This window comes from Panthera tigris, chromosome C2 (genome assembly GCF_018350195.1).
Source record: "Panthera tigris isolate Pti1 chromosome C2, P.tigris_Pti1_mat1.1, whole genome shotgun sequence".
Classification (NCBI taxonomy): domain Eukaryota; kingdom Metazoa; phylum Chordata; class Mammalia; order Carnivora; family Felidae; genus Panthera; species Panthera tigris.
Window position 1 is genome coordinate 156,265,615 of NC_056668.1, and position 14,404 is coordinate 156,280,018.

The 14,404-nt window shown below is 46.2% G+C and overlaps 1 protein-coding gene across 2 annotated transcripts in view; it reads right to left on the bottom strand.

Annotated features, from left to right (window-relative positions):
• Positions 1 to 14,404, bottom strand: part of ANO10 (anoctamin 10) — a 262,989-nt gene that overhangs the window by 96,035 nt on the left and 152,550 nt on the right. The gene's annotated exons all lie outside the window — the stretch shown is intronic.

Genomic DNA, 14,404 nt, shown 5'->3' on the forward strand with positions numbered 1-14,404 from the left:
CCAGGCACAACACTGACGGGTCATCGGATGTGCTTCAGCACAGCACATTCAAGAACCAGTAACAGGTACAGGGAAAACGAAGCGAATAAAAAGTGATGCAATTATCAACTCTGTTATATGTAAGGGAACATAATTATGGCGCACTACCTGCTTATCTGCGGACACATTAAAGAATTTAACCAAAAGTTGTGACGTAAAACTACGTTAGGGGGTTGGAGGAACAGAGTGTACGGTGGGTGTAAAAACATTCATATGACGGGGCGCCGGGGTCTCAGTCAGCTGAGCGTCCGACTTCGGCTCAGGTCGTGATCTCGCCGTTCGTGAGTTCGAGCCCCGCGTCGGGCTCTGTGCTGGCAGCTCGGAGCCTGGAGCCGGCTTCGGATTCTGTGTCTCCCTCTCTCTCTGCCCCTCCCCTGCTCACACTCTGTCTCTCTCTCAAGAATAAATAAAGATAAAAGTTTTTAAAACAACAATCGTGTTACAAAGTAGGAAGTCAATAAAACCGAAAAACACATTATGTAGAAAGGTAGAGGTGACTAGCAGAAGAAAGGGCTCGGATATTGAGTCACTGATTCCAGGAAACTAGAAAAGGGCAGTGACCGGTTACTCTGTCTTAAAGGAATATCGGGCTTTAAAATTATGATTATGCATTACTTTCAAAACATAAAATAAGATTTAAAAAGGAAACTGAGGGGCACCTGTGTGGCTCAGTCAGTTAAGCGTCCGACTCTTGCTTTCAGCTCAGGTCATGATCTCACAGTGCGTGAGTTCAAGCCCCATGATGGGTTCTGGACTGGCAGGGCAGAGCCTACTTGAGATTCTCTCTTTCTCTCTCTCTCTCTCTCTCTCAGAATGAATAAATATTAAAAAAGGGGAAACCATATACCCGGTCAACTATAAGCAGAAGGATTTATAAAATCTAGCTTCTAAATTACGGTAAGTACTAGGAGCGATACCTAACTTGTGCCTTTAGGGAACCATGGGATTTCAGGGTCGGAAGCATCCGCACAATCATCTAAGTTATGCCACCTTCTCCCCGGGGGGAATCCAGCTACTTGCTGAACACCTCTGCTCCAGGAACTGCTCCCAGGGTAACCATGCCTTCCAGAACGACACAGGAGGACGCACTCGGATCAACGGGCTAAACTTCCACAGCCCCTGAAGATTGCTCTTTTCTGAGTTCCACTTCTGGCCACTCTCTGCCTTCTGAGGGGGTCTCTCTGCTTCCCAAACCATGTGGCAAAAAGGGCAAAGAACAACAGCTCCTGAGTATACAAGTCCCCCGTGCAGCAGGGCAGCCAGACAGGCTACCCTGGGTGGCGATTCCAAACCCTCCAAGGAAGGGAGGTGCAGTGGAGCTTAGGCTGTGTGCTCATGTGCTCACCACTGGGCAGGGAACAGGACAGGGCGGGGACACAGCTGCAGTCAGGCATGGGGGCGAGGGGGGGTTAGTTTCCAGAAGAAATGGCTAATGGGCAGGCAATCCAATAACTAAGACATCGATGTTAGTGAACGAGACTGCTTATTGAATCTGTCTCTTAAGAGATTCAATTTTTGGTCATGTTCAAGAATTATTTAATTATATCTTCTCCTGGAACACATGATCATATGCTATCAGCTTCCTGTGCTCTGGGCACTGATGAGTGATCACCATCGAACACCACAAAGCAGAAATCCAACAAGACGATCGTTCCTTTAGAAAAATGTCTCACTCCCTTCTTCCTCTTTGCTCATGTGTTGTGCACAGAATGACTTCCTAAGCGACTCTACCCAAAATAAGAAAGATCTGCTTCCAGACCCCAGGCCTTTTCCTCAGTGAGTGTAGTAACCATGTATTTTTGTAGAATTTGGGGGATCTTGCAATTCCTCCTTTAGGCGGCATGTTTCGTTCTTTTAACTTGCGTCGTGAGGCGGGATTTCATCAGGGGAGCCACACTTCCGTAACTAGACTCCGTGTAGCTGCTCTCGCGGATGCACCCAGGGGCACCACTCAGCCCTCGGCCGGCCTCCCAGCCGAGCACTAGACACAGATGACTAACATCAGCGGCCCCAGCACCTGACCCTGCCCCACGGATTCATCAGTCAAGACTGCCCATGAATGAGGGGAGGGGAGGGGAGGGCTGTACTGTCTCCCAGAGCACATGACCCGTAGATCATGTGGACTTTGTTTGCAGCGTGGTGCACTGCTGAGCAGGGGCCCGCTATGCGCTAAGAGAGCGGATTATATACTCTTTCGGGTGACCACTGAAGACACAGGGGGACAAAGGAGGATGCAGTGCATTTTCACCATACTACCGTGGGGATTCTTACACGGTTTGATAAAATGAAGTCTGCAATAACTTTCATTTCAGGTACTCAAAACATGTTTTGATTCCATCAGCTGGTACTGTGAGTACCTGCTAGAGAAAATTATTTTTCTCTTCTGGTGGGTGTGTGTGTGTGTGTGTGTGTGTGTGCGCGCGTGTGTGCTAAAGGAGCATTTTGCTATAAAAAAATAAAAAATAAGTAACATAAATTAATAAGTCTCTGATTTCCAGGTAACCAAACAAAGGGCTTAGAAAAGGCCTTTCTCTATGAGGACAAGAAAGGCAGAAAGGGCACGGACACCTACAAAATAAATGACCTCGCGTTTTGTTTCCTTTCTAAATAAATACTGTAAATGGCACCAGGAAGTTAAAGTGTTACTTGGCCTGGCTCACTGGGGCATAGTGTAACATCTTTAAAAGTGAAATTACTTAACAAAATTTAAAACCTGTTTTTTTATCTCATGGTCAGCAGTGGTCCTGATCAAAGACACTGTCTTACAATAAATCAACAACTACCTAAATGTTTACAAATAAAAATGTCCTTTCGTTGATGAGGTCTTCTATTACAACCATCTGAAAAGAATAATCCTATAAAAGTACCCTTTGCATCAACACAGTGCTTTGAGGATCTTGAAGCCCGTGGGTATTATTTTTCCCGATCCTCATGGCAATCGTATTCAGCAGTTAGGAACGTGACACCTGGGTGAGGCAAAAACAGCCTGTGGCTCAGGGAAGGCTTGCTTCTAGCCACCTAGTGTGAGGGAGCTGGGGCTGGACTTAGGCTTCCCACAACTAGCCCTGCTCTCTCTTTCCTGCTAAATCTAGGGCCCTCCCCCTTTTCAGATCTTCAACTAGGCAACAACAAAAGCCTTGGATGCTATGTGTATGGTTCTTCCCTTCAACCGTTCGTTCCTTCCTGTTGCAATAAGCCTTCAGCCTAAAAATTACTGAAACTCTAAAACTTTTTATGTTTTCACGTTTCAAGCAAAGTAACAAGCAAAAAAAAATATTATATATATATATATATACATGTATATATATATATATATGGCAGTTCAGAAGAGAGGGGAAAAAAACATTTTAGAGCAGTAGGATCCTATTTTTAAATCATAATGGTAAAGATAAAAAGCTTGGTGTTACCCTACACCTTCATTAACACTGGGCAGCTGGAGCGCCTGGGTGGCTCAGTCGGTTAAGCCTCCGACTTCGGCTCAGGTCATGATCACACGGTCCGTGGGTTCAAGCCCGCGTCGGGCTCTGTGCTGACAGCTTGGAGCCTGGAGCCTGCTTGGGATTCTGTCTCCCTCACTCTCTGCCCCTCTCCCACTCCTGTTCTGTTTCTCTCTGTCTCAAAAATAAATAAGCATAAAAAAATTAAAACAACAACAACACTGGGCAGCAGACAGCATCAGAGAATAGATACTTGCTATGTAATAAAACTGATCTAGACCATGGAAAAGGATGGAAAGTTCCCCTGGTTCATTCTAAGAACCTAGGGTATACTGAATACCAAAACCTGATAAAGGAAACTACAGACAATTTCACTTATAAATATAGATGCGAAAATTCTAAATATAGCACCGGCAAGTAGAATCCAGCAGTGAATTAACAGAATAAAACAACATGACCAAGCATGGTTTATTTCAGGACTGCTGAGACGGCTCACCATTAGGAAACTAGCAGCATAATTTATTACATTTGAATTTTTAAAAAGTGAACAAATAAAAACCCTGCCAATAAGGCACAGAGGCTAAAAAAACACTTGATAAAATTCAATAGTCATTCCTAATTAAAACAAGCAAGCAAAGCAAACTACCTAAAATAGAATAAGATCCAAAGCCGTTTACTACAAATTTACAGCAAACAACCTATTAAATGGTGCAACAGTAAGGTCATCAGCATTTACATCAAGACTAAAGGACGTCTACTAGTCAACATTGTTTTGGCCCTAGCTAATGCCATGGCAGAAGACACAGAATAAATGGTATAAGTATTGGCAGAGAAGAGAAAGCATGATTTGCATTACAGCTATGAGTATAAACCCAAGAAACAACTAACAGTTATAACTAATGAGAGAGTTTAGTAGTTCTTGGAGACAAATATTTTTTAAAAGGTTTTTCTTTATACTAGTTAGAAATGGAAATTGATTAGAAAAATACTACTCATGAAAACAATAAAAGCAATGGATTACCAAAGGAAAACAAGAGAGGTACAGAGCTTATATGAAGAAATCCATACATTTTTATTGAAGGGTAGGTAATAAGATGGTGATAAACAGAGACCCTAAATACAGTGTCCTTAGATGAGCAAACTTATCACAAAGTATTAATCTTCCCAAACTTCATATACAGGTTTAATACAATTTCATTCAGAACCCAATGGATTTTGTTAAAACTGAACTAAATAATTTTAAACTTCACATGGAAAAATAAATGTATGAGAACTGCCAACAAATCTTTAGGGGGAAAAACGGAGGAGGGAAAACTGTAGGGAAAAACTTGCCATACCAAACGCTAAAACTTGTTTTAACGGCTCTAAGAAGATATGGATTGGCTCAAAAAGAGACCGCAAGGTCAGTGACATAGAAAATCTTGAAACATATGCTAAAGATTTCAGGTTGCTAGAAGGGACGGCTTATTTAATAAGTGGTATGAATATAAACGGATACTCCTGTGGGAGATACGAAGTTGGACTCTTGCCTCAAAAACAAAAATCATTTCCAAATGAATTAAATGCTTAATGTAAATATAAATGTAGATAGGACACCAAGCACTCAAAACGAGACTCACTCGTGTCGCTGTTGCAACCAATCCCGGAAGAGGAGAAGGGCCTCTCCTCCGGGCTCCGGTTCCGCAGCAGGGGGAGGCCCAGGGCTAGGGGAGAGGCCACTTCTCAGGCTCCCTGTGACCCTGCCACCTGCCACAAGCCCTCTGCCCTCCCAGGGACCCTCGTGAGCCTGTTGTTTATTTGGGCAGCGACCCCCTGCGGCAAATTCATTGGCAGAACCGTAGAATTCACCCCAAATATAGTATTTCTCATACCGCTTTTATGATATATTCAAAGAAAGAAGGAAACAAGCGATACAAATTGAGCTAAACAGGAAATCCGAGAACCCTAAAGTGACATTCGTGGTACAGACCTTCATGCTGATGCTTAATTTCTAATTTTGCTGCATAATCTCTGTACTTCTCATGTGGAATGACTCACGTGTTGTCCCTACCAGAAGAAGTTCTCAGCTGTGAGTCAGGTCACTGGCAACCTCGTAGTTACCTTCAAAGACCTGAAGGTACACACAATCGCCCTGCTCACGTCTCTCTTCCTGAGCATCGGGTACCGACTCCCGTTCTGTGCCGCGAGGGGCGTGGGTGCAGCAGGCTAAGGCCCTGCCGGCCGATGGGGCTGCTGTTTGTCCCTCCCACTTGCTGGGAAGCTCCCGGGCAGATCTACGTGTCCCCTCACCAGCAGGCGGGTTGCAGGGCAAGGGTCCTCAGGCTGCGGCGCTTGGGGCGCTGGAGTAACTTCCCGGACCAGAGTAGCTGAAGGGGGTGGGGAACACGGAGGAAGGAGGGGAAAATCACAGCCCAGGCACGATCAGGGGCTGGCCCACAGCCTCCGTCACCAGAGTCCCGGAGCTCCCGGAGAGAAACCACTGGGGACGGGGGAGGGGAAGCACTTGCCCTGGTTTTCTCATTAAATGTTTTCAGAGTTCTGACTTCTATTAAAATTTGGGGCCCAGCTAAAGTCAGCAAGTATTTGTCAAGTGAGCGCACTGCGATGCTGGCACTCTGGGTAAAATGACAGGAACACAGGAGACGCAGACCCTGTCACAACGAGCTTACGGTCCGTTACGGTGCGGGATCCGGGCGTGAAGCAAACACAAAACATTTCCATAGTAACATGTACTCAAGCGTGGCTCGATTATATGCCTCCAAACAAGGAGCGTGGATATAAAGAAACGCTCTAGATGGGGAGGCATCTACCAAGGAGGGCCCGGTGGCGGCGGAGGAGGTAGGATTCCGGGAGGCAGCCAGGAGAGCCACTGACCAGGGGAAGGGGGAACTTGCAAAGCACGGAGGCTGGAGTCGGCAGCAGTGCAAAAAAAATTGGGTTCTGGAGAGGAAGAGATGAGAACAGGAGGCGAACCCCACTTCCCGCGACCACCTCCCTTCACCCCAAACCTTCCACAGTGTGTTCTCACCACCTAGAAGTCCCTTTTGAAGGGGCTCTTAAAACTCCTTTCGGAAGACTTTTAAAATCATCACTCTCCCGCGGCACGTAAGAACACAGAGCACGGTATGGCCGTTGGCCCGCTCCTCATGTCTCCGCCCACATCCAGAGCCCGACCCTTGGGAATCGCTCTCCTCTCGGAGTCGAGGGCGCTCCGGGCTCCGGGCTCTGGGCTCCGGGGCAGAGCCAGCTCGCTCGTGCGGCCCAGCAGCGTCGGGGTGTGGCAGGGGCTGGAGGGGCGCTCCCCCGCGTACCCGGGAGCCCTTCCGAGCAGCTGGCCTGCACTCGAAGCTTCACTGATGCTCTCTGCCTGAGCTCACTGGCAGGAGCCAAAGACGGGTTTTCTGCACCACCCCGGGCTCACTTTCCAGTTTTCAAAGGGGGCTCGACAGCCGCTGTGCTGAAAGCCGGAGGGGCTGTGGTTGCCAATCGCGCTACCAGGAGAGACGTTCAATTTGCCCACGTGCTGGCCGATGGCAGCCACCGTTGCATGCAGTCACTTTCAGAGGCGCGACAGTGAGAAAACATGCCCTTAGGATCGATGGGATGTGGAGCTGCGATATATTCAGCTTTTATCCCAAAGTCTAACTCTACAGATACTGACACTAAAACCACCCTTGAACGTAATCAACCTGAGGCCAGGATTTATCTTTCAGACCTGAAAAGATGCATTAGCTAGGATGTGTGTGTGCACAGGTGTGCACATGCACACAAACACAAACACACCCATTCCAGAAATTATCACAACAAGTATTTTAGTCTTCTCCGCGTATGCGTTCTGGATTGGGGTGGGGTAACCTATGAAGGCTTAGAAAGGCTAGATAAGCTTCCAGTCTATTTGACTTCCTATAGGTCGACGTAGAACAGTGGTCAAAGAAACCAATAAAAGGGAAACCAAAAAATCCCGCAAAAGGTTTGTAGCAGGATTGGGGAGGGTGGTGTGTGAGGAACTGAATTAACCCAAAGTTCTCAGTAACAAAATCAGTCATATCCGGAGTAGAAGGGGTCGAGTTTTATAAATTCCAAAATGTTTTAAATGGGTGAACAAAGTCTTACCACTATAAAAGCCATTCCTAGCAAATGGGTTCAATAAACTGGCTCTGGCAGAAATACTGGAAGCATTCCGAGTCCTGGGCCTTGGCCCAGCCTCGTCAAGTTCCTAACCTCAGCTCTGTGTGGGTCTGTGACAGTAATTCTGTTCCCTCTGGGGGGATAAGGAGCCCTGGGGTGAAGCAGGGAACGTAAACGACTTTGGCTATGTCCTATCAGAAGGTCACAGCCACATATTCTAAACATCACTGAGTTATCTTGTGTTTTTTCTTCTTCTAACGTGCTTGACGTGCTTAACAGAGTCAAACCTACTTTAACGAGCTAGATGTATTTGATCTGCGTTGCTCTTTGCTCAGAAGAGTCAGCTTGTTAGAGTCCAAGGATGCTTTGCCAAGCTCTTTGGCATGCTCGGGTCAGACAAAGTCTGCAAGTAAAGTTTAACTTAATTAACTAATTCTGTGTGGAGGTTGATCGTTTAACGAACCCTAATGCGCTTATGTATAAGTTTATTGAATGTTAATCAGAATATTAATGAAGGTGACTGTGATTCAAAATTTACTAGATTTACAAATAAAACACAAGCTTTATAAATTGAGCATAAGAAACATTGTCTTTTACATTCACAATTTCAATAACTTGAGTACTAAAACACAAGTAATTTTGAGTAATCCTTTCTATGCACAAGGCCCGCCGCAGATAAGAAACACTAACAGAACTCCATTAACATCAAGACAGAAAACGTGGAAAATCTGAGGGGTGAAGGGATCAGCAAAATCACTGGGACAGAGCCCTCCAGGGGGAGGCAAAGGGAGGAAAGGTGGAAAGAGGCCACCACCCGCTACCCGGGCGCACCTGAGCCTCAGAGTCCCGGGCTAATGAGGATGGCTATGTTACTCACCAGGGCCCAGGGCCCAGCCCACAGCTACAGATCGCTGACATTCCACTGAATAGGGCTAAATCTGCCAGGGTGTTGGCAGGAAGAGGGTGGAAGATGGCAGGGACTGTTATGGGGAAGGGGAAGGGGAAAGCCTGGGACCCTGGAGCCATAGCAAGGTCCTTGCCCAAACACTTCGCCCACACCATGTTCTGTGACACTGAGCACAAGATCACCAGTGTAGACAGTGTCTGGACCCAGCCATTTCCCATTTCCAACTTAAGAGTAAGCTGATGGAGATCACTGAAACTATGCATCCATAAATCATTGGTAGAAGGTATCCTTTTCCACAGCCAATAAAATCAAGCTATTAAACACTATAGTTTTTAGAAATCAGAACAATGTGGGCTCCCTCTAGTGGTTTAAACACCTTTAAATACCCTCAGATACTTAGAGGAAGCTTCTACTTTGATCATTTACGTCTACTTTTCGTATTGTCCAGTCCTTTTCCTCTGGGGAAATCCACATCTTACAAATAGTCCACCACAAATTTCATCCCAGTGGATGAGGAGAGGGGTAGGCCCCGAGATCAAATGTGCCGGCTCCCAAGTCACAAAGCAAGTTTCTCTGCCCCTTCAAGGTCAATGTAAGCAAGATGGGGACAGACAGAGCTAGGCCACGTGACCAGGGGGCGGGTAAGGACCGCACATTAGGCCCAGGGAAATGAGCTACGACCACAACATTTAAAAAGTTCGTCTTCTCAGGTGGCTACAAAATCATCTCTGACAAAATTAAAAAGGACTAGTTCCTAACAGCCTTTAGGCCAATCCCGGCTGCTGCAGCTGCCCCCACGGTTAAGATCTGTCTGAATTTTTCAATGCTGTCATGTAAGCGAAGGTCTCATCACTGCCCAGCAACGCATCCTATTAAAAGCTGCACTCTATTGAGGCCAGTTCACAGCTGAGAAAGAAGGAGTTTTGTACCGTGTAGCAGGCCCACCGATGGCTGCCATTCGCACTGAAGTTCTGAGTCTTGTTACGATAATGTGCAACGAAGCGCTGGCGATCTGCAGGGCAGAAAAATCAATACAAACGGACGCAAAAGCCAAAGGCAGAGGAACCAAAGAAAAAAGCACGAGCTCCCTCCACTCAGAAGTGTAAACAACAATTATGAAACGGATGGGAATCTAACTGCTACCTCCGTGATTACCCCTGTGGCTGTGTTGGTATATATTTTCCACCACTGCTGAGGGAGGTATTTGAAACTCAGGCTGGTTCAGCTGATTTAGAGGAGAAAGTCTTTTCAGAAAATTGTTCTTGAATCCGCTTCTAAACAATTTACCAACTTGTCCGAAGTCTCTTTCAAAGATGGTGGTAAAAATCTGAATGAAATTCTTCTGAATTCTCAAAGTACAACAGCAGTTTCTCTGATCTGCTCTAGGAAAACTAACAGCAAAACAAAAGCAGCTTTCTGACACAGTGTGAGATACAAGTCCGCAACCGGGAACTGGGTTTCTTACTACAGCTTAAGTTGTATACACGGAATGCCATTTATAGTTGGAAATAGTTATAGTTAAATCCAATGTGCCTGGTAATTTCTATAAAATGTTGAACGTTGGATCCCTGGTAAGAATAAAATTCTCTCTCACATTGCTTTTTTCCATGGGAAAATCAGATTCGAATTAAAACGGCTTTAATTGTAAGGACAGTTTTCCTGCTTGGCCCAGGGACTGCCCTACAGGCTGGATTCCCTTGACATCATTTCACTAGAGAACTGACTGAAGGGCAGGTGGTTTACATAAGATGTCATCATCTCCAGGGCTTTACCCGGGTTCCAGGGAAGCCCCAAATCATACATCAAAACCCTTTGCTTGAGGTTTGCTTCAAAACCTCAGAGTGGCTTTCTTACTCATCAGAAGAGAGGCATCACATTTTCTTCCCATCTTCTTTTCATGTCATCATTTCAGATCACAGAACCAAAACACTGCCATTCTGTGACAGATACTCCAGAGGAGTATGTGATGTATGCACACACAAGTCAAGAAGCCAAAACTGTCAGCCAGTGGAATTTGTTTCAGTCTGGTCCTTATGCTGCAGTTTTCACATCTTTTACTTATGTTTAAGAAAATAATATGGTGCCTCAGGGCACTTTCTTACTCCCCCCACAGGACTGGGATCTTATGAGTATGCATAAGAGGGACGAAAGATACCTGTGGAACAAATGAATTTTACATTTCAATTTGTAGCAGAGACAGAGGCACCTTGTTTTGTAGAAGAGCTGAAAAAGGTGAAGAATTCAAGATTTAAATCACTAAAGAAAAAAAGAAAAACATTCTATCCAAAAATGTTTATGATGAATAAATTTAAGATACGGTGTTCCTGTAAGACTACAATGTAAAGTAAGCATACCTGGGGCGCCTGGGTGGCTCAGTCAAGCTTCCGACTTTGGCTCAGGTCACAATCTCATGGTTTGGGAGTTCGAGCTCTGCACTCGGCTTGCTGCTGTCGGCTCAGAGCCCGCTTTGGACCTCTGTGCCCCTCTCTCTGTCCCTCCCCAGTCACTCACACATTCTCTTTCTCTCAAAAATGAATGAACATTTAAAAAATTAAAAAAAAAATTTAAAATGAGCGTAATTTATTATCCTTTGCGTATGCTTCCTGACGGCCAACGTTTTAAAAAAGACATAATGCTCTTACAGTGTTATCCAGACCTTGTTTGCCACGACTCATCTACAATGGCCCCACCCTACAAATGACAGCTCTCTTCTCTACGGTGCTCAGGCCACACGTGGGGGTCATCCTCGATGCCTTGCTTCTGTCAGATCCCACCTGCAACCTGTCATCAAGTCCTCCTGATTTTGCCTCGAAAATACATCCGGTCAACTACCTCTGCTACCCGCACACTCAGTACCCTGGCCGAGGACCCTGTCACTGCCGTCCCAGATCACTGCCACGGCCTCTGAACTGGTCTTTCTGCCTTTGCCCTTATCCCTTCCGGTCTGTGTCACCACAGCAGCAAGAGTGGCCCCACCAACACATACTTCTGACCGCCCATCTCTGCTCAGAACCTCCAGCAGCTCCCGCATCACCCAGGGTTATATCAAAGTCTTGCCCGTGACCTGAAAAGCCCCACGTCATCTGCCTTCCCGTTTCCTCTGTTACGTTTCTGGACTATCTCTTCTTTGCCTTGCTCACTCCAATGTAGTGACATGAGCCCCTGGGCTCTTTTTGTAATTTTTAAAAAAATTTTAAGTAGGCTCCATGCCACGTGGGGCCTGAACTTACAACCCTGAGATTGAGTCGCATGCTCCTATTAGGTATTTGCCCAAAGGATACAAAAATACAGATTCAAAGATCCAAACACACGCACCCCAATGTTTATAGCAGCATTATGAGTACTAGCCAAAGTACGGAGAGAGCCTAATGTCCACTGACTGATGAATGGACAAAGAAGATGTGGTGTCTATATATATGCAATGGACTACTACTCAGCCCCTGAAAAGAATGAAATCCTACCATTTGCAATGACGTCAACGGAGCCAGAATGTATATATAATGTTAAGTGAAAGAAGTCAGTCAGAGAAAGACAAATACAATACAATTTCACTCATGTGGAACTGAAGAAACAAAACGGATGAAAATACGAGAAGGAGAAAAAAAAGAGGAGGGAAACAAACCATAAGAGACTCTTAACCACAGAGAACAAACTATGGGTTGACAGAGGGAGCTGGAGGGGGATGGGCTGGGTGGGGGCTGGGTATTAAGGAGGGCACTTGATGCGATGAGCACCGGGCGTTCGTATGAAGTGATGAACCACCGAATTCTACTCCCGAAGCCCATGGTGCCCTGCATGTTTACTAACTAGAATTTACGTTAAGAAACAAGAGTCACGTGCTCTACAGACTGAGCTGGCTGCCCCTTTTCTTCAACACACCAGGCCCAGGCCCACAGCAGGGCCTCTCTCTCGGCCTTGGCTCAGTTTCACTCTCCCTGGGAAGCCTTCTCCCCACCCTATGAGGACAAGGCCCATCTCCCTTTCTTACCTTAGTTTTCTCCTTAGCACTTACCACTAACACATCCTGAATATTTACTTATCTTACTCACTATCTTTCCCCCTAAAATATATACTCCATGAAGGCAAAGTTTTTCTTTCTTTTTGCTGACTGCTGTATCATCATTGCAAGAAATGTGTCTGGCACCGAGCAGGTGCTCATAAATCCTTACTGAATCAACTGAATGAGTCACGATTCCTATTTATGGGAAGATTCCGGAACACAGCTAGTGTCATAAGGAGAAAAAGTACTTCAGGGCTTTATTTTGCTACGGACTTGACACTGTTACCCTTTTACCCTGAGTTGCCAGACGCATTTCTCTGTATCCCTAGCGTCCAGGAAACTCACCAGTGCCTTCTTCTCTAACCAGAGTCCAGACAAGACAGAAAAAAAAAAAAAAAAAAAAGGTGAGAATTGTTCTGCCATGTGCTTCGAGAAAGGCAGGGTGGGTGCTCTAGGCTCTCCCTGCCCTGCCTCACAGGAGGGAAGAACACATATCCAGGGAGGCCCAGGAGCCACCGCCTCACTCTCAGGCCTCGCTCTCCCTGGGAAGCCTTCTCACCACCCTATCCAGGACGCACGTGCAACTGGGGCACGCTTGCCCACGGCCGCTTCCTCAGCCGGCACCGCATGCGGACCGGCCATGTGTGTGAGGCACCCCCGCCCTCCCACGACCCCTGCTGCTGCTGGTCCCTCGAAGGCTGGCACGCCACGAGCCGGTGCCGCCCGGAGGTCCTTGCAGCTGAAGCCAAGCCCTTCACGAAGGAGCAGAGAAGAGGCACCATCCCAGACATCTGGCGGTGGCACAGTGCAGCACGGTCACTGGTGGCCGAGCGACCAGGCCACTCAGTGGAGCAGAGGCCGGTCTCCAGATGCCCGTGGACGGTGGGGGGATCTCCATCAGCAGAGACAACGAATGCTAAACTCAGAGATGTCCTTTATAGGCTCTAGGGAGCCACTGTGTCACTATTAACTGTGGTAAAAATGAAGTGCCACCAGCACGTGGACGTGGTTTTAAAAAGAAGGGGAAGAGTCTACAGTCAGCATGTGAATAAATAAATCAGCCCAACAAATGCTTACAAATAACGTGGTCAAACCAAGAGGAAATGTTCTAGATGTCTGTGAAGGGTAGGAGAAAAATGCAAAGGTACTTATTTAAGAACACTTGAAATAAATTATACTTTGAATAATTGCAGTATTTTTCACAACGAGAAAAAGTTTACGATGCTAAAGAGACGGCAGGGGTGCCTGGGTGGCTCAGTCGGTTAAGCGTCCGACCTCGGCTCAGGTCACAATCTCGCGGTCCGTGAGTTCGAGCCCCGCGTCGGGCTCTGGGCTGATGGCTCAGAGCCTGGAGCCTGCTTCCAATTCTGTGTCTCCCTCTCTCTCTGCCCCTCCCCCGTTCATGCTCTGTCTCTCTCTGTCTGAAAAATAAATAAACGTTAAAAAAAAAATTTTAAGAGACGGCAAAAGTGGGGGAAAGAAGTTAGTGAATAAAAAAGGAATAAAATTAATTTGAAAAGAAAACTGTTCTCATTCTACGGAAGGTACTTCTCCCTATTTTTTAAAAAAGACCAAGCTTTACAAGGTCACGAAGAGGTCCTCATCCAAGTTAACAACCTTTGTTCTGCAAAAGCTCCATGCAGCTACAGACTGGGAGAAAATATTTGCAAACCACACATCCAACACGGGACTACTAACTAGACTGCACGAAAAACTGTAAAAACTCCCCGTCTAAAGAAAATCTAGTTAGAAAACGGGCAAAAGACATCAACGGACATTTCACCGCAGAGGAAACACAGATGACAAATAAGCCCGAAAAGATGGCGACCATCATTAGCCCGAAGCAAAATGTAAATTAAAATCACTATGAGATATCCGTGCCAACCCATCAGA